The 23,082-nt window shown below is 44.8% G+C and overlaps 1 long non-coding RNA gene across 1 annotated transcript; it reads left to right on the top strand.

Moving 5' to 3' along the window:
* The first annotated feature begins 12,825 nt into the window (after positions 1 to 12,825).
* On the top strand, positions 12,826 to 19,722 carry LOC128325826 (uncharacterized). Its single transcript, XR_008307655.1, has 2 exons — positions 12,826 to 14,323; positions 19,520 to 19,722. It is a non-coding gene; the product is annotated as an uncharacterized LOC128325826 (long non-coding RNA).
* Positions 19,723 to 23,082: the final 3,360 nt, after the last annotated feature.

Raw genomic sequence — 23,082 nt, 5'->3', positions numbered from 1 at the left:
GAGTCACGAACTGAAAATGAATCAATCTAATCCCATAAGGGGAGTTGCAGGACACCTCCACCTTAGTGTCATGAGAGCTCAGAGGAAGGCAGCCAATATAGGCTAAGACTCTCATAATGCACTACATACTTGTGTGGTGCATTATGAGGTTTCTGGGGGATTCCCAGCTCCCAAACTTTCCTGCTGCCGGAAGAAGCTGGCAATCATCTGGGCAGGCGATCCTCCCACCTAGCAACAAGGAGAGGATAGTCTGTGGGGGAGATAAGCTTTCTGAGTCATCTTCTGCCCACTCCTTCAAGCCCTTCTCACAGATCATGAGAAAGGGCTCTCTCTATATGTGTGAGAGGATGCTGCAACTTCTTTGCTCACATAGCTGTTTCAAACCAGTTTCAAACCTATATAACTGCAATGACTCTGGTGATGTGCAAACTGGTTCTGAACTGAACTGGTTCAACATCAAATTGGTTCAGTTTGATGGCTTGATATCAAGCTGAGTTCCTCCAACCCCACCCCCCCAACCTGTTCTGGGTTTCTAATTTTTTTAAAATTAACTTACTCCTTCCAGAGGGGCACTGCCATGGATGCAGATGAGTCTCCGGAGGTTCCCCCTCCCCCACCAGCCTCCATTATAGCACCGAATCACCTGATTTGGGCAGTCTTCAACCTGTTCTGGACCTGTCTTCCATCAAGAGCTGGTCTGAGAGGACAGCTGGTCTTGTGGTAGCAAGTATGACTTGTCCCCTTAGCTAAGCAGAGTCCGTCCTGTCGACGGTCGACGGGGAGGAGGGGGAGTCTCCGAAGTGTCACGCCCTCGCTCTCAGATAGCAAGGAGGAAGGGGATGCTGACAGCTCTTCAGCTGATGCAGGGGTGCCTGAGGGGCAGAGTCCCGGCTGTCGGTTCCCAAGAGACCGCCGAGGCAGGTCCGGCTGATGTCTCAGAGCAGGCACGGCAGTCTGAGGCAGCAGAGACAGAGACTGATGAACCGGAGGATGAGCTGTGCAGGCAACCCCCATTGACTCCACAGCAGAGACGGGTCACAAGATGGCAGACACAGCTGGAATCAATCAGGAGAAGTAAGCGCCTCTTGCAGGGGGCTGATAAGCCTTGAATCCCTGCCAGCTGAGAGTTACAGCTTGCAGTTAGCCGCTGGAAGGCAACATATGTCATCCCTAGGGTCGACAGCTTTCAGCCTGAGCTGGAGAAAGAGAAATATTTCCGAGCCATGTTTCGCTTCTGCAACCCAGTTTGGTCTTTTGTGAACTATCATCCTAGACTTCCCTTACTGGGTGGCCAGATTGCTGACACGGAGATCCTACCACGGCAGCACCCCCCTGGAGAAGGTAAGTTAATTAAAAATATATTTTTTAGAATTTCACAAACCCCCCTCCCAAATCGAACCGAGGGGGGCGGTTTGAGGGGGTACAAAACCAAACTGGCCCTGTCCAGTTCAGGACTGATTTGGACTCAGACTTAACCAGGCTAACAGGTTTTGTGCACACCCCTAAATGACTCCCCATCAAAGAACTCTGGAAAGTGTAATTCAGTGGAAGAATCTGTATATCTTAAAGGAATTCCAACAGCTCCTCTAGTTATTTGGGGAAAACCATTGAAACCCAATTTCAAACCGGGATATTTAGAGGCAAAGGAGCAGATGCTGAGGATGCATCAATGGCAAACTGCTCAGTGGTGGAAACAACTCATCAAGTAGTGGTTTTAGGATGGTAGAAAGAGGGCTGGGCGCACATTACAGACATGATATGTAGTGTCTTGTTTTAAACGGCCCAGAGACAGAAGTTTGGGGCAGTAAAATAAATAAGTAAATGATATGGAGGCCACTTTCAGTCGTCAGTCATGTTCAGCACCATGTGGATCAGACAATTTATCTCCATGCCACAGTTTAAAGCACCTCCATCCCTTAAACTCTGTCTCATAGGAGCAAGTTCAAATCAGTTAACATAGAAATTCAATAAGAACAGTTATCCATTTGATCATATCACTGGTGTACAGCAGCACATCATCTTTCAAGGGGGTGTAATGATGTGGCATGATGTTCCTACAAGGCACCGCTTTTGATCACAGGATGAAATGTAATTGTTTGAACAGTGATGGCCTTAGGGCTAGAGCAAACAATAAAAGAGAGAAGGGCTTAGTACAAATCCCTTAGCCTCATGCTTTGATTGAGAATGCTTAAGTAGCATTTCAATCCAGTTTACAAACTTATTCCCTTGGCCTATTTTAATTAAAGGCAACTGCAAAACCTTTATCCATTCTGTTATTTCTTTTTCCTTGCAGGAGATTTAACAATGGCCACTGGGATTATCTGATTGATTTTTATAATCAATTCTATTAATTGCTCTGTGAATATTATCATGTATCAGCTGCAAAGGGATTGCTCCACTTAGTTATTATGGATTAATAATCTGATCACTTGTAAAACCTCTTGAGAGCTATTTGCGCACATGTTTTTTTGAGTTTTTCTGCTAATAAAATGTGTTGAGCCAAGAAAGAGAAAAACCTCTATAGATGCCTTTGTTTGACAGAGAAAAGAAATTAGGACGATAGGGAAACTGAAAACATTAACATGCTGGAAGAATCAAGAAGTCTGACTGAAAAATACCAAACAAATGGTGTTGTGGGGGTGGGGAGAACACACTTTTTTCCTACTCCCAACATAAGGAGAAAAATATCATATCTAAAGATGATTTTCAATAATGCAATCCATACCAGGCATGCAAGAGGTTTCTTACATGTGGATTGAAGCACCCATCTCTTTTTGAAACAGGAACACTTCCCCAAAACTAAATGTAAGTGCTGCTTTGTCCACTGTTAGAACCAATAAATAAATAAACCCAATTACCCATCTTCAAGGACAGATATGTATTATGTGGCTTTCTGAATCTCAGTCAATAAGCATTGTTGGGAATTCTCTCTGGTAAGAGAAACCCTTTTTCATTATAGCAGAGTGCACAGAGGCACAACACAGTGGAGTTTAGTTAGGCATGCGTGTATGCTGAGAGTAAAGTAACTTGGAGCCAGTTCATAGTTTCAAATCAATATAAATGGTATTTATTAGAGAACTCCATTCTGGATAGGAAAGTGAGGAGTTAGGATCTCTAATCTATCTATCTAGCTGGACGCAGATGGATTCTGCATCTCTGCACACATGGTGCAGGGAAGAGGAGCTTGCATGTTGCAAGGTAGAAGGAACAGGAAGAGAAGGGGGAGAGGAAGGAAGTGTCTGGAAGGAAGGAAGTGTCAATAATAATAATAATAATAATAATTCAATTTCTATACCGCCCTTCCAAAAACGGCTCAGGGCGGTTTACAAAGAGAAATAACAAACAAACAAGATGGCTCCCTGTCCCCAAAGGGCTCACATTCTAAAAAGAAACTTAAGACACACACCAGCAACAGTTACTGGAAGTACTGTGCTAGGGGTGAATAGGGCCAGTTACTCTCCCCCTGCTAAATAAAGAGAATCACCACGGTAAAAGGTGCCTCTTTGCCCAGTTAGCAGGGGCAAGAGTAGCTATCTACATTCCAAAGGGATAGTGTCAGAGGAGTGGAGAAGGGATGACCAATGTCTTGACCCTCTAGCCCTCTAACTCACTAGTCTGTCCTCTACTGTCTTTGAGACAAGAGACAGTGCAAAGTCCTTCACTTCCAACAGGCATAACCTGGATGAATTAGGAAAACCTCATAGTTCTCAGTGGGAATCCATATGTGCAAACATTATTTCTTCACATTTATAAATAAGAAGATGCAACGTGGAAATCATTGTATTATACAGTTGAATCAGAGCTATATGTGTATTTCATTCCAAGGTGCCTCAAAAGGTTGAAGCTTCTTGTGCCCTCTAGTAAATTAATATTTCCATTGTTCACTGTAACTCCTGCTTCCTCAAGCAGTTATGGTGGTCAACAATGGGAGTCCCATTTCCAGGTGTGCTTACCACTGGTGGAGTTCATGCAAGACAGGTCCCTGATCTCATTCAAGAACAGGTCTCTTTCTCTAAGGCATCAGATACCTATTCATTTTGTTTTCTTGTATTTTTCTTGTTTAAATTGTTGAGTTTAATTTTTGTAAACTTAGGAAGTTTTATATAACAAAACCTTATATTGCCTAGAGATATTTTGAGTGGATAATGAAGAAATATAAGGGTGATTAATTTATTCATTTTAAATGACACAGGTGCAGTGAATGTGCCGCTACAAGGAAAGGGGTAATTTTTGTCAGACTACCATTCCTTCTGAAGGCCACTTTAACGCCCCAAAACATTCCCTGACTGTGCGGCCTTCGAGATCAGGTCTCACCCTCAGGGACATATTTTAGGAGGTGCCAGTGGACTTCAGAAGAAAGGGGAAATGAACAAAAATTGCTTCTCCTCCTAGAGTGTGCTGTGCGTTTGCTGCACCAGTGCTTCATTGGTCTGGATGTCAGCTGAGTGTGTGCACAAACGGTTTTCCCCAAACCAGTTTGCCTCAAATTGTCGCTGGTTCATAGGTTTGAGCACAGACTGAACCAGGGGCGATTTGGTCTGTGATCAAACCGAACCAGGCCCAGTTTGGGCAAATCCATCCAGCATGAACAAGAACAGCCAGTTTGAGGGGGTGGGAGGTGAGAGGGAAAAGAAGCTGCTTATCCTGGCTGGCCAGTGCAGCTGCTGCTGCCACTGCTCATCCTCCCAGTGTGGCAAGCACTCTTTCCCCTCCTTTACCAAGCTGCTGGCTCAGCGATGGCTCGGTTCTGGCCTCTGTGCAGGCATGGATGCCATTTTCATGACCTCCATACATGCACAGAGCTCAGAACTGACCCACCACCGAGCCAGCAGCTCAGTAAAGGAGAGGGGAGTGCACTTGCCACGATGGGAGGGCAAGCAGCCACGCTGGCGACCGCGCTGACCAGCCAGGGTAAATAGAATCCGCCCCCCTCACTACTGCTGATGCCTAAGGAATACCCCTATACTTGTAAAGGGGAATCCTCACCAGATTCCACTTTGCAAGTCTATCCCCCAAACCAGTTTGGCCCGGTTTGATGGTAGAACTGTATCGGACCCTTTGCTAGACTGACAGTCTCAGGTTTTATTCTCTCACATGAGAAAGAGACTTCCATCTTCTCTCCCTTCCCCTCTTCCTGTATGTAGCTAGCAATGAGGCATGATAGCTCTTAATCTATCTCCCAGATGGATTTCCTAGTTATTTAATGGTACTAGAGAAAGGCATGCTGTTCTGGTAGCTCCAGGTCTTAACACTCAAATCAATTTCAGAGGATGAATACAACTGAAGGAAGTCTGGGCGGGCGCGCGGCTGGGGGAGTCAGTCATGTGACTTGCCTCTGGGAGGCCCCCCAAGGCAGTGGGCCCCCAGACAACTGTCTCCCCTTGCCCTATTATAATTATGCCCCTGGACAATATTAATTAGCAGTGCTCACTTACCTGTGCACTTCTGTAGCTTGGGCAGATAAAGAAATCTTTCCTCATGAGCCCTCTAACAAGGCACCCTACATTATTCATCTGAGAAGTCAGTCAGAGGAAGCAAGGGGTGATTCTAGGTAAAAGCAAGCAGGGGACTGCATCACTATGGGGGGATGTATAATATTTTGTAATATAAAATGAAGCCCCCAAATAGTGATAGTGTAATGCTATATATGAAATAAAGCATTATGATATCAGGTAGGAATTGCCACTTAACAACCCGAGTCATTCAGTGTGATGTGTGAACTTTAAGCATTGAAGCACAGATCTCTAATCATGGTGACTTGCATTCTGTGATTGCCTCCTGCTTGAAATGTGTATGCTTTTATTTCTGCTGGAATATTAAACTGTTCAAAAAAGATTACCTCAGGAACTAAATACATTCAAAAGCAGAGTAGTTCAGATATAATAAAAAAAGGCTAATAAAAAGTTTTATAGGCACCTAATGCCTACGAAATCTCCTTAAGGTTGAAAGCCAACAAATCTGAATAATGGAGAATTGTTTGTAGTAATTTCAATTACTGTACTGTTAATTCGTAAATAAAAAAAAGATTTCCAAAGTGAAATAGCTAGATGTTTTCCTCAAGGCCAACATTATTAACTTAAACACGATTTAATTAAAAAGCAATGCCTCTGGAGAGGTTTCTAATGAGAAAATGTCATGGTGCCAATAACCCTATTACATGATTGATAGCCATGCATAAGCTACCAATATCCAATGAAATGATTATTGTCTTGTCCAATAGTATAATGGACTAAGAGACCAAAACTGTTGTTAATATGTGATAGCAATTGGGGCATGATTCACTGAAATGGAAAAGGGCAAATAGTATTCAAGTTTTTTCAAGTAGCGTTAAGGGTCCAAGGGAAATTAAAAAATGAACATTAAATGCTCATATTAAAGTTGCCACAAGCAATGAATAGAGGTCTTTTATGGAACATCAGAATATGAGGGTGATATGGACAGATGTGGTATGGTAATCCCACATTTCAAAAGGTCACAGCTCTGAATTTATTGCATTTTTATCCTGTTCTTCCTCCAAGGAATGCAGCACTCAGAACAGAGCCAGCACGGTGTTGTGGTTAAAGTGTTGGACTAGGACTGGGAAGGCTCATTGAAGGAAGAGCGGAATATAAATGTAAAAAATAAAATAAAATAAAAATAAATAGTTTCTGCCTTTATTCTCACATCAGTCCTGTGAGGTGGATTAGGTCCAAGGCTGAAGGTCACCCGGTGAGTTTTATGGCAGAGTGAAGGTTTGACCCCCATCTACCTGCCTATGGTCCACACTAGCTCTTGGTTTACTAAGATGTTACCAGAACCTCCCCCAGAGCGCTGGCTAGATGCTCCAACTGTGCTTTTGGCTTAGAGTGGGGAAATTAGCTTGGCTTGAAGGAACAGTTCAGTTCCAGTATCAATTTGAACGAGTTTTGGCATATTGGAAAAAATGAGGAAACAAGAATATAGTTCAAAGGCTTTATTAAGGGTAAAATGGGGGTACAGAAGGCAAAGGTTTGGTTGGGCAATGCAATCAATCTTGGCAGATACTTTAACTGAGAGTCTTACTGGAAATAGTTTAGATTAGGTCCTAATTAAGAGTAAACCAGGTTAGCTAAGGCTCTTGGACCAGAGCCTGGCTTAAGGCTTGTCATGACAAGTGCTTAGGAAGCGGGGAGGGAAGCAGATGAAGGAGAAGAGAAGTGGCAAGAAGGCTTAGAATGGCAAGAGGTTAACTTACCTATCCTTCCTGGGTAAGTTGGTGTGTTTATTGCACATTGGCAGGGAGGCCTTCTCATGGGGAACAGGCAGGAAAATGGAGCAGAGGGGCTACAGCTTGCATGTATGAGAGTCCGTAGGATAGTGATCCAATCAAATTCCGAGGCCATGTGCTTTGGCCAGAGGTAGATATACCTCAAAATGTGCCCTGGATTTCCAATCCATTCTGCATACCCACAAGGTGGCAGATTCCATGCAAGACAAAGAAGTTCATTGCTATTCAAACATAATCACTCTGAGTGCAGCTTGTCCAATCAAAGACAAGAGGAAGCTATGCAAATGTGGTGTATGTAGTGAACAGAGCTGTGCTCAGTTGACTATCTTAAGACTAGAATGTCTTTCAGGCATAAAAAGATTACACATCTATAGTTTTTATGAGCCTCTCCACTGGGTCCTTGACAGACAATTTGTTAATTCATGATGAGTTGGGAAATGTGCCACTTATCTGTGTTACTTCCAAAGAGTGCTTTACTGTTATCTATTTTAGGCAAGGAAATGCCGTTCATCAATGAGTTACCTTTGAAGTAGGGTCTGAATAGCCTGGCATACCTAATTGTTAAAGGGGTTGGGGCGACCTTTTCAGTCTTTGTTGGCTGTCAGACCTGAAAGCAAGCTTCCAGCGCAACCTGTGCTTATCGGCCCATTTGGAGCCAAGTCTTTTGACTAGACAGGGTAAGGCGGGCACTATCATGAGCCCATGATCCAGTGTGGTTGAAACACTTGAGTAGAGGGGTGCTCTACATGCTACCCCAAAATATAGTTTACTGGCAACAGGAGGGGAAACTTTTGTGGTCCTTTACTGACTCTGCTCTTAACAGAAGCATGCCAGTCTGGTGTAGCAGCTATAGTGCTAAATATAGATTGGGGAGCCCTTCCACTTATTCATACAACTCACCAGATGATCCTAAGCCTGTCACTATATTTCAGCCTAGCCTAACTCATAGGACTGTTGTGCTAAATGGGGGAGGGAAGAGAGAATCTGGAAGATCAACTTCAGCTCCTCAGAAGCAGGGTGAGATAGAAATAATTTGTTTTATGTTTAGAAATGTGTATCCTACCCTTCATAATAAATATTAGCCTAATAATAGTAATAATAATGTGGGACTGTTCACCCGATTAGCAGAGTTGGTTGTTAGCAAATAATAAATGTTTCTCTTGGTAAATTTACCAAGATCTGGCCATTGTAGATATCCAAGCGATCATTTGTTGGAATTATTTTCTTTGTTGCATATATCTTCCTCTTCATGGGGTGGGGGGTGTGGATCATGGGGAACGAAAGGCAGGGTATGGAGCATGCCTGGAAATTGTGACTTTGCATGTGTTAGACTACTTGGTTGCTATGTTAGACTACAATGCTGAAATACATTGGATTTGTTTCTGTTGGTGCAATAATATGCATGCTTTTGACTTCTAGCCCAATCTTACTTATAGAGAAAGTTGTATTGTCTTTATCACATTCATATCACATTTTAATCTGGTTTAATTTTTTAAAAAGTGTTTTATTATGTGTAAACCACTCTGAGCCACTTTAGGAAGGGTAGTATATAAACTGACTAAATATAATAAATAAATATCCTCCACTAGATGGCATACATAGGGTGAACATACATACAGTCTCCCATCCAAGTACTGACCAGACCCAAACCTGCTTATTTTTAGCAAGCTTGCTGCACACTGTGTCTTCAGACTACATCCTAAGACATTAATATTTGCTCATACAAATAACTCTAAGCCTCAGTCTTGCAAAGGTATTGGGGGAGGGGGAAGGACTGCAATATAAACACTTAAGGAAGATCCATCTTAACTAGCTGATGAGGGGTTGGATCCAGTTTTCACTCTCTGAATAGAAGGCACTTCCCTTCACAGAAGAAGAGTTGCGGTGATGGAAGGATCTCTTCTATGAGTGGAACACTCCTATTCGTAAATGGAAACTCCTTCCGTTCAGAGAGTGAAAACTTTGGATTTATCCCAAGGTCTCTTTATGTTTTCCATTTAAAAATTTCATTGCTTTTTATTTCTGCAAAAGCAGACCAAGTTGTGGAAAAGATGCAAAAAGCTTGAAAGAACTAGAAGCCCTAAGTATGCAACATATGTAAGTAAAATATTCCTTCTGTTTGCCCTCATTATCAGGCTGGTCTGCTGAAAATACAAGATGTGGTGATGGTTGCCTTTGTCGATCTGAAGAGGACCTTATGCCAACTGAGGAGGGAAACAATTAGGCTTAAGTGCCACATTGTTTCCTGAATTAAGCAACTGCTGGTGGAAAAAAATGGCATCACTGTCATACTTCTTGAAAGCCTTTTTCATGGTGAAATCTATCTATCTATCTATCTATCTATCTATCAGGGGCAGAGCCACCATTGGGCCAATTGGTTCAAAGAACCTGGGCTGTGGCCAATCAGGCCCCGCATCTGATGTCAGACGCAGGGGTACTGGTTTAGTTCCTGAGCAGGGGCCGCACGGCCCCTTCGGGAGCAAAATTAAGGCTGTTGCTGCTTTCGCAGAGCAGCCAGGAGTGGCTCTTCCCTGCCTAAGTCGCTCCTGAAGAGGCCACGTGGCCCCTTCAGGAGTTAAAAGGCTGGCGCTGCGTTCGCAGCGCTGCCAGGAGCAGTTCTTCCCTGCAGGGAAGAGCCACCCCTGCCTGTGCTGTAATGCAGCACCAGCCTTAGTTTAGCTCCCCAAGGGGCCGTGTGTCCCCTGCGGGAATTGGACTCCATTTGGGAGCCAGACCACGCCCCCCCGTCTGAAATCAGACACAGGGGGTGGGGTCAGCAGGGCCACTGCCACACATGGGCCACTGGTGGTCAGGCCACGCACCTTCTTTCTTTCTTTCTTTCTTTCTTTCTTTCTTTCTTTCTTTCTTTCTCTAAGACGTACCCATCACTAATCCCATGTGTGGCAGCTCTTGCAAGAGTTTGCGAGCAAACTGTAGGCAGGAGGAGAGGAAAGTAGCAGCCCTAGGCAGGCTTGTGGGTGGGTGGGAGGGTGTGGAGGGGAGAGAATGGTGGCTGTAGTGGGCGGACAGAAAAAATGGTGTTGGCAGCAGGCGAGCAAAGAAAACGGCAGTGGCAGGCATGGTTTGAGAGAAAACGTGTGTGTGTGTGGGAGAACTAGAGGCACAGATGCCCTGCGCCCGGCCCAGCTAGTATATATGTAATTCTCGAAGGTGTACTTGTGGCTAATCCTGTGCATGGCTGCTCTCACGAGAGTTTGTGAGCAGAAGCACCATGGTGATTGGGCAGTGGGGATTCCATATGCAGATAGGGAGGAGGGGCCTGTGGCACCATGGTGATTGGGCAGTGAGGATTCCATATGCAGATAGGGAGGAGGAGTCTGTGATGGTTAAGGTCAGTTGCAATGCAACTGTTACTGGTTGGAAAATGTTCTTGATTGTAGAGGAGAGGAATCTATGTGTATAAAAGGATAGTGGGCAGGGGTCTGTGAAGAGGGGTTGTGAGAGAGGAAAGAGTCCCTTCAGGAGAAGGAGACTGCCTTTGTGTAAATTTGATGAGGAAACAAGATGAACAAGGGTGGGGGGGAAGGGAGGGAGAGAGGGGGAGGAGGGAAAGAAATACAGGGGAAGAATGAGTGTAGGAGAGAGAAAGCGAGAAAAAGAAGGGAGGGAAAGAGAGAAAGAAGGGAGGGCGAGTGATGGGCCCGAGCCTGTCAGCGGCCTGAGGGGAACAAGCAGCCATGCAGAGGCGTAACTAGGGAAAACGGCGCCCGGGGCAAACACTGAAATTGCGCCCCCCCCGCCGCCTCCCCAACATACGTCAGACTGACACACATGTGTTTTTTCCTCACAACAACCCTGTGAAGTTGGCTTGTATCTCAAACACCAGAATTATGATGCAATGAATGATGATACATCCTACATTACACTTAGGTTTTTCCTCACAACAACCCTGTGAGTGACTGTATGTATTTTAACAAAACGAAAACCAAGGACTCCAGAGTAATTCGAGGGACTAGGGTGATAGTGCTAAAGACTCCTTATTCTCCCGCTGTTAAAGAAAGACTCCCCTTTTCCAAAACCGCACACTATTTATACCAGAAAAGGTTTCAAATGGAGGGGGAAGCAGCGAGATTGAAGTGGGGGGGCGGCAGCCGCAAGTTTCAACAAGGGGTTGGGCTGCTCGTAGATGATGGGGAAGCAGCGAGATTGAAGGGGGGGGGCGGCAGCCGCAAGTTTCAACAAGGGGTTGGGCTGTTCGTAGATGATGGGGAAGCAGCGAGATTGAAGTGGGGGGGCGGCAGCCGCAAGTTTCAACAAGGGGTTGGGCTGCTCGTAGATGATGGGGAAGCAGCGAGATTGAAGTGAGGGGGCGGCAGCCGCAAGTTTCAACAAGGGGTTGGGCTGCTCGTAGATGATGGGGAAGCAGCGAGATTGAAGTGAGGGGGCGGCAGCCGCAAGTTTCAACAAGGGGTTGGGCTGCTGCTGCTCGTAGATCATGTAAGGCTGAGATGCAGAAGGAAGGAAGTGGAAGTACGGGCGGGGAATCGGGGATTGATAAGAATAAGAAGACTACACAACACAACAGAAGAGAAAACACACACCTTGTTGTGACCACCCGCCCGCCGAATCTGCCCGCCCGCCGAATCCTTTCTTGTCCATGCCGCCGGGTGTCCGTGTCCTCCTGCCTGCGCCTGCAGCCCCAGCCTCAGCAACTGTGCTCTCCTCCGCGACCGCACCACGTGCAGGCGAGCCGAGCTGGGAGGACGGACGCACACATGTGTAGCGCGACTCGGCATGCTGGCCGAGTCGCGTGTGCGTGCGTGACTAGAGACCCTCCCTCACCCTGGCTGGCAAGCCACTAGAGGGCCTCTTTCTGGCTGGATATAAGTTCCGTCGCGAGCCAAGGAAAGGCAAGAGCATGGAACTAGGCGCCCGCCTCGGTGCCCACCGGAAAGCCAGGCCAGCAAAGCAATGGGGGGGGTGCGGGCACGGAACGGACTGCTCGTGAGGGAGGGGGCGCTGGAGAAATTTGTATTAAAATTTTTAATTTTTTTTTTATTTTCAAAAAAATAATAATAATTGGGATCTGGCGGCGCCCCCCATGTGACCCGCAAAGATGGCGCCCAGGGCACGTGCCCCCCCTGCCCCCCCTATAGTTACGCCTATGCAGCCATGGTGGCACCTATTGGCAGCAAGGAAGGGCCCAGTCAACCAATGCTGCTGTTTGGGGGTACTGAAACCATTGGTGGAGGGAGGCAGGCAAGAAAGAGATGGGCCTGGGCCTGTCAGTGGCCTGAGGAGAATGAGAGGCCATGGTGGGGTGGCAGCAAGGAAGGGCCCAATCAACTGCTGCTGCTGCTGCTCCTGTGGGAAGGAGCAGGAGTGGGACTCGGGTGAGGGTGGGGAGGTCTCTGAGGTTAGGGGGCTGCGGCTTGGCCAATAGGCACCACAAGAGGCATGAGGGGGATGGAGTAAAGGGATGGAGGAGTGACCAAGAGGGCTGAGGGGGATGGAAGCAAGGGGATGGAGGAGGAGCAGGAGTTCGGCTCAGGTGAGGGTGGAGAAATCTCTGAAGTGAGGGGGGCTGGGGCAGGGGGTGTGGGGAGCAACCAGGTACTAGCACGTGGATGCTTTGTGTGGGTTAAGCTAGTTCTTATTATTAGACACAGCAGCTATTGCCTCTGGTGGTCAGTTTATAGAACATTAAGAACCAAGGATAAACACTCTTCTTGTAAAAAGATATATAACTCATGTTGCTTTATCTTGCAGCTGTCAGAGATTCTGGGCTACTAACATTTATCCACAGTTTATTTTATAATGCCTTTCAAGAGGACAGAGATTGTGTATATATTCTATGTTATACATCACTCCTGCAGAACTTGTATCCCTCTAGCTAGCTATGGCAGCCCAGCCTAATTCAGCTTTCTGGTTTGCCTGCCTGCCATAAATTGGGGAAATGGTCAGTTGCCTGGCCCCTGGCAGGTTGCCATATTTGGCAGGCGGGCTGTGTTTTGCTGGATGAACTGCAACTTGTGCAAGGCTATTATAGATGAACAACAACTAACTGATTCTCCCAAGAGATGTTCATTCATAGACTGGGCTAGGCAACGGTTATTCAGAGGATCACTTAGTTGCCGATTAGCATACATTAATTCCCTTTTTGTTTACAATGGATATACATCCGATCACCCCAAAAGACTGCTGAACATATGAGTTCATATCCTCATGCAGCAACATAACTATTACAGTGCTCTTACAAAGCACTTCTAAGCCACTAGATTTTGTGATCATAAGCCTCAGATTATTTACTGTAGTTAGAATAAGACTGAAGACAGGAAGCCATAGTCATATGAAATGGGTAATCATTACACTAAGTAAAAGAGTCTTGTCTTCTGATCCCTGCAATCCTTTCCTTGTTCTTTGCTTTAATTGTTTATCATCTGCCCATATATTTTTTCTTGGCAATCATGAGGACTAGAAACAAAGATATTTGAGATTCTCAGTGATCTGTTTTAATAGCTGTATTCTGTCTGCATTGGATGCCTTACGTTGCACTTTGCACTGTGATTTTGGGAATTAAAAACACTCAGTCATAACCTGCATCCAAAGCATCCCTTAGAGCAACCTAATTAATCTTCATCAAAAAAAAAACAAACAAAAAAAACCCTGCAAGAAAGGTGAGTCTATGACCTCCACAAACACATTCTTCCATTGCTGAACTTATTTTTAAAAAACAAAAACCCTGCCCCCAGGATGTCAAAACTCCCAAGAATAAATCTGCATTAAATCTGTTACCTTGTGGATGAGGCATGAATTTCCATAGAAAATCTGCCTGGCTTGCTCAATTCCAGCAATGAAATAAGCGTTCACAGAAACTACACTAACTACATATGCATCAACTATAGATAACAAACCATAAAGTGCAAGCAGTGAAATAGAAAAATAGTTTTTGTATTTAGAAAATTGCAGTATGTATATACAAGTATGTTTTTTCTTACAATATTTAATTCAAAAGTTATAGTATACCCATAGAATTTTATAAGATGATTCTTTTTTCCAGGGAAATGGGCTTCAGTAATAGATATCAGCCTCCATTAAAGCTTTCAAGTATTAAGAGTAAGTAGAATAGAATATTATGATTGCTTTAATCCCTATTCAATTTCCTGTGACTACCCTAAGAGACAGCCTGAAGAACAATAGAACAGGAACCAGTATAATCAAACATAAAGCCCAGAAAATTCCATAAAGCAGAAGTTTGAAATGAAATCATTCTGAGTTGTGCAAGATGACACAGGGGAAATCAAGATTTTAGATTAAAGAAAAGAATAACAAAGTTAAGAGGAACCCTTTGTCCTGCTAAAAACTGTTTCCAATAGAAATGCCTTTTACAACGGGATTTAGAACAATGGATAATTATATATCTAGATAAAATTGATATATCATCATGTGACAACACAGCACCAAGGAAACATAATCATCTTCTGTCTTGGCAATGTCTCTATCTATTAACCTAGAAAGAAATATGAGCTTTTTCATGAAAATACAGGAATGTTTATTACTAGTAAGGATACATTCAGTGCTATATTGCACTACATTTTTTTTACGGTTGACAAGGAATTATAACCAATGGAAAACGGAGTAAGGGGAATCGCGGTTGCAAAAAGACTGGCGAAAAGTTAGTGGCTAAGCCACTAGCCGCCCACGGAACACCACCCTGTTCAGAGTGAAAGACCAGATCAAGCATGCGACCAGCTATATACTTCAGTCCCAAGACTAGGCTTGAGCCCGAAACCTTTCAGCTCCGGGGGCCATTTTGGCACTTTGGCGCTGGTGGGAGTAGTTCTTTAAGGGCGAGGGAGGGTCCACTCACTCCTCCCGCTGCATTTCCCCCATCTGTGCTCCGTTCTTTTCAAGCCCCTTCGGGTGGCAGCGTTCCTCCCTGCTGTCCCATTGTCTTCATCAGCCGGAAGTGGCCAGAAGTAGTGATCGTGCGTGCGCCCACATGCATGGCAGATGAGTACGCACGCACACACGATGGGCATATGCACAATCGCTACTTCCTGTCAGCTCTTTGACCTTGGAAAGCAATGCCAACCATCCACAGATCCTTTCCAGAATAAACTTGAAATAATCCATGATCTGATTCTGGATGCTGGGGCCAATCTGGTATGTATTACAGAGACTTGGCTAGGTGAGGCTGGTGGCCCGGTGTGGTCCCAGCTTTTCCCTCCAGGGTACTCTGTTGAGGAGCAGGGGAGGGGACGTGGGCGGGAAGATGGAGTGACTGTGGTCTTTAAGAACAATATTTCCCTTGCCAGAATCCCTGCCGAAGTGTCTGACCATTTTGAATGTGTATACCTAAGTTTGGGGACCAGGGATAGACTGGGACTTCTGTTGGTGTACCATCGCCCCAACGGACTCCCTAACAGAGCTGACGGATTTGGTCTTGGATTTGGCGTTGGAGTCTCCCAGGTTTGTGGTGGTGGTGGACTTTAATGTTCACTTTGGGACCAATCTGTCCGGGGCAGCTAAGGAGCTCCTAGCAGCCATGGCAACTATGGGCCTATCCCAAGTGATCTCGGGACTGATGCATATAGCTGGTCACATGCTTGATCTGGTCTTTCACTCTGAACAGGGTGGTGTTCCATGGGTGGGGACTCTGGTGATTTCCTCATTGTCATGGATGGACCACCAACTAGATGACCATCTCCCACCTATGCAGGGGGCAAGGGCCCAATTAGGGTGGCCCACCCAAGAAGGTTATTGGATCCAATAGGATTCCAAGAAGCCTTGGAGGGATTTAGTGTTGGCTCTGCTGGTGACCTTGTCAACAGTCTGGTGGAAAATTGGAATAATCAACTCACCAAGGCTGTGGACACGATTGCTCCTAAGCGTCCTCTCCGACCCACTCTGAATCTGGCCCCTTAGAACATGGAAGAACTGTGTGGGCTGAAATGGTGAGGTAGATGACTAGAGCGCAAGTGGAAAAAGACTTGACTCAAATCCGACAGATTATTACATAGAGGGCATCTGAAGATCTATACTCAGGCAATATGTGCGGCAAAGAAGAGTTAAGCAACTACAGGCCTGTCTCCAACCTTCCATGGCAGGGCAAGGTGATTAAGAAGGTGGTGGCCTCCGAACTCCAGGCGGTCTTGAAGGAAACTAATTATCTAGACCCATTTTAAACTGGCTTTCAGGCAGCCTATAGGGTGGAAACTTCCTTGGTTGATCTGATGGATGATCTCCAATTGGGAATTGACAGAGGGAGTGTGACTCTGTTGGTCCTTTTGGATCTGTTGGCGGCTTTTGATACTATTGACCATAGTATACTTCTGGAACGTCTGTTCCATATCAACATCATAGGGTGAAAGCATAACCTTAATGTTAATTATTTTAATGCTTAAGTGATTTTAATTGTTTAATTGATTTAATGTTTTAAATGATTTTAATTATAAACCACCCAGAGATGCAAGTTTTGGGTGGTATAGAAATATGTTAAATAAACAAATAAGCAAACCAACCAACCAACCAACCAACCAATAAAAATCTGTACAGCGGAATTGCACTTCTATGTGCACCTTGGGTGACATAAACCACATGAGCCTTCCAGGAGCCATTTGATTGGAAGGCCACCCCTAGGTATCTGCAAGTTTTAACCTGCTCTATTTTTGGCCATTAATCTGCCATCTACGTTTAGAGTATTTCTTGGTGAACACCATAACCTTAGTTTTTTGATAGTTAATGTCTAATCTTTCCTCCAAACAATAGGCAGCAAATGACTTCAGGGCTCTTCACAAATATTTCAATGAGCTAGAAACATGATCCTGCCTAAACGAAGCACTTAGTCCAATTGATTTCAATGGGAGAGATTTAAACACATACTTAACTATCCCACTGAAATCAACAGGACTTAATACTGACAGGACTGTGCTCTAGATTTTAAAGCTTGGCCCAAGCAGAATGTTCCCAGAATCAATTCCGCAGTGATCAATTCACATGTTGATCAATTCCCGTACTTCAGGGAATACCAATATTGCTGTACTTTGGGGGGGAAGCCTGGTTTTCTTGGTGAGAATTATAACTTTAGGCTGAAAGACATGGCTGTACCTTTAAGGCAACTCCTTTATCTAAGGGCCAGTTAGACATGACAGGTGACCCATTCACAAGTCTGCCCTGTTCACATACAAAGCAGGAGAGGTGGCAAGCTTCAGGGGTATGTAAGAGAGAGCACTGAAATCTCCACCCACCCTCCTGTTTCTGCACTGTGCTCTGAGACTTCAAGCAGGTTTCCTCCAGCTTGGCTCTGATCAGGGGTGGATTAACCTCATTGCTGCCTATAGGCAAAGAGGATTTTTGCCGCTGCGGAGGGGGGGCGTGAGGGGAAATCCCCCCTTTTGTCTATAAAAATTGCCACTGCCACGGTGGGATGAGGCGTGCTATCGGTGGCTAACTGTCTGCAGGGAGGTTGGAGGGGGTGAGGAGGGAAGAGTACGCCCCTTTTTTAGCTCTTAAAGTGCCACCGATGATCCATGATTTATCCTGGAGGTGGCATGGCAGTCCCTCCCCTTCAGTAACATCCATCCCTTCCTTGCAAAAGGGGCATGACTGAGCAGCCAGTGAGCAAGCTCTCCCCATTTCAGGCTGTGTTTGCTGCCTGAATGCTGCATATTTTTGCTTTCTCTCCATCGCTGTATATATGAACAAGGTTACACATCCCACAGTATATGTGAACAAAGTTAGTATGGATGAAGTTCTCAAGATTGCTGCATCACAACTAAAATGACCTTAAGTTAAAGGGCCAGGCTCAGAAACTGAGGGTGGTTCTTAGAGCAGGAAATTACTTTTTGCAGAGAACAACCCTGTACACAATTGTACATAAATATGCCATTTGGCAAGTCCTCTTATAGCCTTGCATGGTAATATAAATGGAAAAGGAGAGGCAAGAGAGAGGAGAATATTAAAATGGAGGGGCAGAAGAAACTGAAGTTATGGAGATTAGAGGTGTGCAATTTGATTCGTATGTGAATCGATTCACACCAAATCAGGGCAATTTGCATGATTCAACCTCAAATTGAATCACTCCTAAAATGAAGGGCCTGATTTGAGGTTGTCTCCTTAGCTAAGCAGGGTTCGCCATGGTTGCATATGAAAGGTAGACTAGAAGTATGAGCATCTTAAGACATTCCCCTTAGGGGATGGAATCACTCTGAGAAGAGCATCTAGGTTCCAAGTTCCCTCGCTGGCATCTCCAAGATAGGGCTGAGAGAGATTCCTGCCTGCAGCCTTGGAGAAGCTGCTGCCAGTCTGTGAAGACAATTCTGAGCTAGATAAACCAATGGTCTGACTCAGTATATGGCAGCTTCCTATGCTGCTGGTCCCTCTTTTGCTGCCACCTGCCCTGTTCCTGCTGCATTACTATTTACCAGTGGCCTCATTCTTACTGCCCTGCTTGCTGCTGCTGGAAAGAGGCCATTCTCCCCCTTAGTGGTGTGCAAGCCAGCTGGAGAGTGGAGCCAGCAGCGGCAGTAAGAGTGCGGCTAGCAATAGCAAGAACAGGGGCAAGAGTGGTGGTGGCAAAAGCGGTTGGGCAAGAGAGCAAGGAAGTGGCTGGAGGAGGAGCGGTGGCAGCAGGGCTAAGGCATTTGCAGGTGGCCTTTGTTACAGAAATGAAGTGTAAAAAATTCTGTGGTGGGGGAAAAATTGATGAGGGGCCAATTTTCAATTATTGATCTTGGTACACCTCTGCAGCACCCTCCATTTTAAAAAGCAAGGTTATTAAATTAAAGGAAAAACCTTTGGTTTACTGAGATAGTTATGGGTGTGACAGCTCCAACTGAGCTTCCAAAAAATGAGGAAATTTGATGACCCAAGATGTTCACACCATAAGGGCACGAGATCTGATGTCCAGTCTAAGATTTTGTACTGGCCTAATCCCCAGTTTTTGCTGTTGCCACCAGCCTATACAAGTAGAGTCTTGGTGCATGGAGGACCTAACCAAATAGTGTTTCCATGGTTATGATTTTGTAGGCCAGCACAGTATCTCAGACTGGACATCAGATCTCATGCCCTCGTGGCATGAACATCATGGGCCATCAAATTTCCTTGGGTGTTGGAGCTCAATTTGATATGCCTGAAAACCAAAGGTTTTGTTTTTCTTTAATTGAATAAATAGATATGGGTGAGGTGAGTAAACAAGAACCACTACAGGATAGGATCTAGAAAGTCAATATCTGCACATGATAGTAAACTGTAGTTTCCCTGGATTTGCCACTAGTCCTGTATTTTCATAGAATCCTTTGTTTCTCATAGGAACACCTTTTTAAATGGGAATTGTATTGCCAAACTTCAGAAGTGTTCTTACTGTGTGCAAGACAGCGATAAGCAGGCAGAAATCTGAAAGAAGCAAGATCTACGGTTATCTACAATGTAATGATACATCACTGTAATCTGACTGTACCATACTGCTAGACTTAGAGCATAAGCCTTCAGTATAATTAAAAGCAATACCATGAGCTTTGTGTGCCTTTGCCCATCATTTTTGCTGAAGGCTTTAGAACAGAATCTGTGAGAGATCTATTGTATTGCCTTGGCATCCAGTGGGGCCAGGAGGTTTGAGCAAATCTGAAAGAATCTGCGAGATTGCCTTGGAGGTTTTTCAGTTCTTTCCAGTTATCTTGCACAGCTAGATAAGATTCTTACCTAACTAGTATCCATGCAGCAGATACGGTATTTGCCTCTGTGGTCACACTATGGCCAAAGAATGATCTGTCCATTTGTCTTGCTCCTCAGAAGCACTCAAAATCCTACTTTCATTTGTTATTTATGTTTTATACCCTCTCACTTTTCACTCAAGCTTTTAAGGAGGCTAATAACCTGTTTGTTTGTTTGTTCGATTTATATACCACCCTTCCAAAATGGCTCAGGGCAGTTTACAACAAGGTAAAAACAATTAAAACAAGTTAACAGTTAAAATGAGAACTATATAAACAAAATAAAACCAATTAAACAATTTAACAGCTAAAAAAACCCTGGAGATCTAGGGCAACCATTTAAAATGATTTTTAAACAGTTTTTCAATCATTTAAAACCCTGGAAGGCCAGGCCAAACTGATAGGTCTTAAGGGCTATTTTGAAGGACAGTAATGATCTCGAATTATGGATTTCAGCCGGAAGGGCATTCCACAGTCCTGGAGCAGCTACAGAGAAGGCCCACCTCTGGGTTGCCACCAGACGAACCGGTGGTAACTGGAGATGGAGCTCCTCAGATGACCTTAACGTTCAGTGGGGATCATGCAGAAGAAGGTGCTCTCTAAGATAATTCGGACCTAAGCTGTTCAGGCCTTTAAAGGTAATAACCAGCACTTCGTATTTTGCCCAGAAACATATTGGCAGCCAGTGTAACTGTTTCAAAACAAGCATAATATGCTCTCTCCAGGTTGCCTCAGAGACCAATCTGGCTCCCATATTCTGAACTAACTGAAGTTTCTGGAATACATACAAAGGCAGCCCCACGTAGAGCGCATTGCAATAGTCAAGCCGGGAGGTTACCTGCTGATGCACCACTGTTCTGAGGTTGTCCTCTTCAAGGAATGGACACAGCTGTCGAATCAGTCGAAGCTGATAGAAAGCACTCCTGGCCATGGCCTCCACCTGAGATACCAGGGTGAGGCCTGGGTCCAGTAGTACTCCCAAGCTATATACCTGCTCCTTCTGGGGGAGTGTAACCCCATCCAGCACAGGGAGATATAACTAGGTTATTAAATCTAGACATGGAGTGGCAAAATATTGACCCTGCCCAAGATAGTCTGAAAAATGCTCCCCAGACTTCCAAAATGGCACTCCTGTGAGGCCAGAAACTTTCTACTTTTAAAGGCTACTATAAGGATCTGAAACCAGGGACTCTAGCTACAGAGCTCAGCAACCTCACCACCATCCTAGTGTCAGCAAGCAAGGGGATATTTCTCTTTTTTCTCTTCTAGCACACTGCCTCTTTCCTCTCCTGAATGGTGATAGCAAGCTGCTGAAAAGGGCCAAGATTTCAGCCTTCATCATGCCTACTGATGCTTTGCAGCGTGGCTCTTGAGTGAGCAGAGTGGAAAGCAAAATAAAACAGAGCGAGCGAGAGAGAAGCAGCTAAAGATTGCTGGAAGCAAGGGACAAGCTAATTTGTTTGTTTAGAGTGTATTTTTATACCATCACTCATAAAAACGTATTCCAGGGCCCACAGATGTGCTAAGGTCAAGCAGCACTTGGAACGAATGTGGAGAAATCCATGGAAGCACTTGACCCATCTCTAGAGGTCTTTTGACTCTGAGGATTTCCTCTAGTGGTGAAAAAAACAGTAGGCTGTAACCTTCTGCAAATCTCTAGGCAAGAGTCTGGCAGAGTTATCCTGCAAAGGTTAAAATGCAATAGTCTGCCTCTGTTAAAAATGCTTAGCATAAGTGTTATACTTAGCATTTATATAACACTTCACATGTACTATTTTGATATAATCTGTACAATAACCCTGTAAAGTATGTAAATATTATTATTCCCATATTGGGAGTAGAGGCTGGGATGGAGTGGATTGCTAACAGATCAAAGAGTTGATGGAATTCATCCAACAAATTCATGGAAGAAACAACGTTCAATCCAGACTTGCAATGTAGTTTTCTAGCTAGGCTAGACTAGACTAGACTAGACTATATATAGTCTCATTAGGTTTTTATTTATTTATATGCTGTCTCTATTTCAGGGATAAAATGCTCCAGTTGCTGTTGCAAAATTGCAGCTGGGGATGATGGGTGTTTTGGTCCAACAACAGCTGGAGTTCCTTAGATTGTCCACCCTGTTCTATTGCATTTTAGCCTCTGCAGGACAGTTCTGCCAGTCCATATTCAAATATAGGACTATGACTGGCTTTGCTGTAAAGGATAGTCATGCTGTCATTCCTCCTTTATACACAAGAGCCTGGATGATACAGGCTCTACATCACAAGGAGAATAAGGCCGCGTTTGGACATAACGTGAAACCTCAGGTAGATGAAGCGGTGGGTAATCTATGAAGCCGAGAATCATGCCACAGATGATTGATCAATTGTGGTTTGGCGACCTCCAGCTTCTGGTCACAAGAACCCCTCCCTCTTCCTAGTCTGCCCAGGCTGCATCTCAGCAAGCTCCTTTCTACTCATGTCACCAGGCAGTGGGCAAAGTGACAGCACACTAGTGACGCTGGAACCATTGGCCACAATGTTAGAGGGTGGCATGCTCAGTGTGATTGTGACTTTTTGGCATTGTTCGCCTGCTCTCAGCAGGGACAAAGACATGTTAACCCTTTCCTCACATTGCTCACACCACTGTCTTCCACAGTTGGGGAGGGTCTTGTGCCCTCCCCTCTACTCTCTGCTGGGAAGAGAGGATTAGGTCCCTCTCTTTTCCCACTTGTACTGTTTAAAGATAGACTGCTCAAGTTATCCCTCTACTTTTTCTTATATGTTTGCTTAATGAGTTTGTTACCAGCAAGCATCATTTGTGATACACCCACACCAGCCCACTCTCCAGCAGATATGCCATAGACTCCCCCTCCCCATTTCTCCAAGGACTTCTATTTTTTTTCTCTCCCTAGACCCCGATTCCTATCCTGTGCATGATGGATGGATGGATAGGATGAGACTGCTAGGAAAGGGCAAGATTACTTAGGATGTTTCCCTTTAATTTTGGGTAGTATTGCTCTAATTTTTGTACAGGTTGGTAGAGGAAGGGGCCCCAGCCCCTTCCCCTGGGTGCAAGCATGCTTGGTCTCAGCTCAACCTCATGAGAAGAACAGTCCATCTAGAGTCTTGCAATAGCAAGCATGAATTGTCTCCTTTGCTAAGAATGATTCCTCTTATG

This window comes from Hemicordylus capensis, chromosome 5 (genome assembly GCF_027244095.1).
Source record: "Hemicordylus capensis ecotype Gifberg chromosome 5, rHemCap1.1.pri, whole genome shotgun sequence".
Taxonomy (NCBI): Eukaryota; Metazoa; Chordata; class Lepidosauria; order Squamata; family Cordylidae; genus Hemicordylus; species Hemicordylus capensis.
This window is presented reverse-complemented; position numbering and strand designations above follow the sequence as displayed.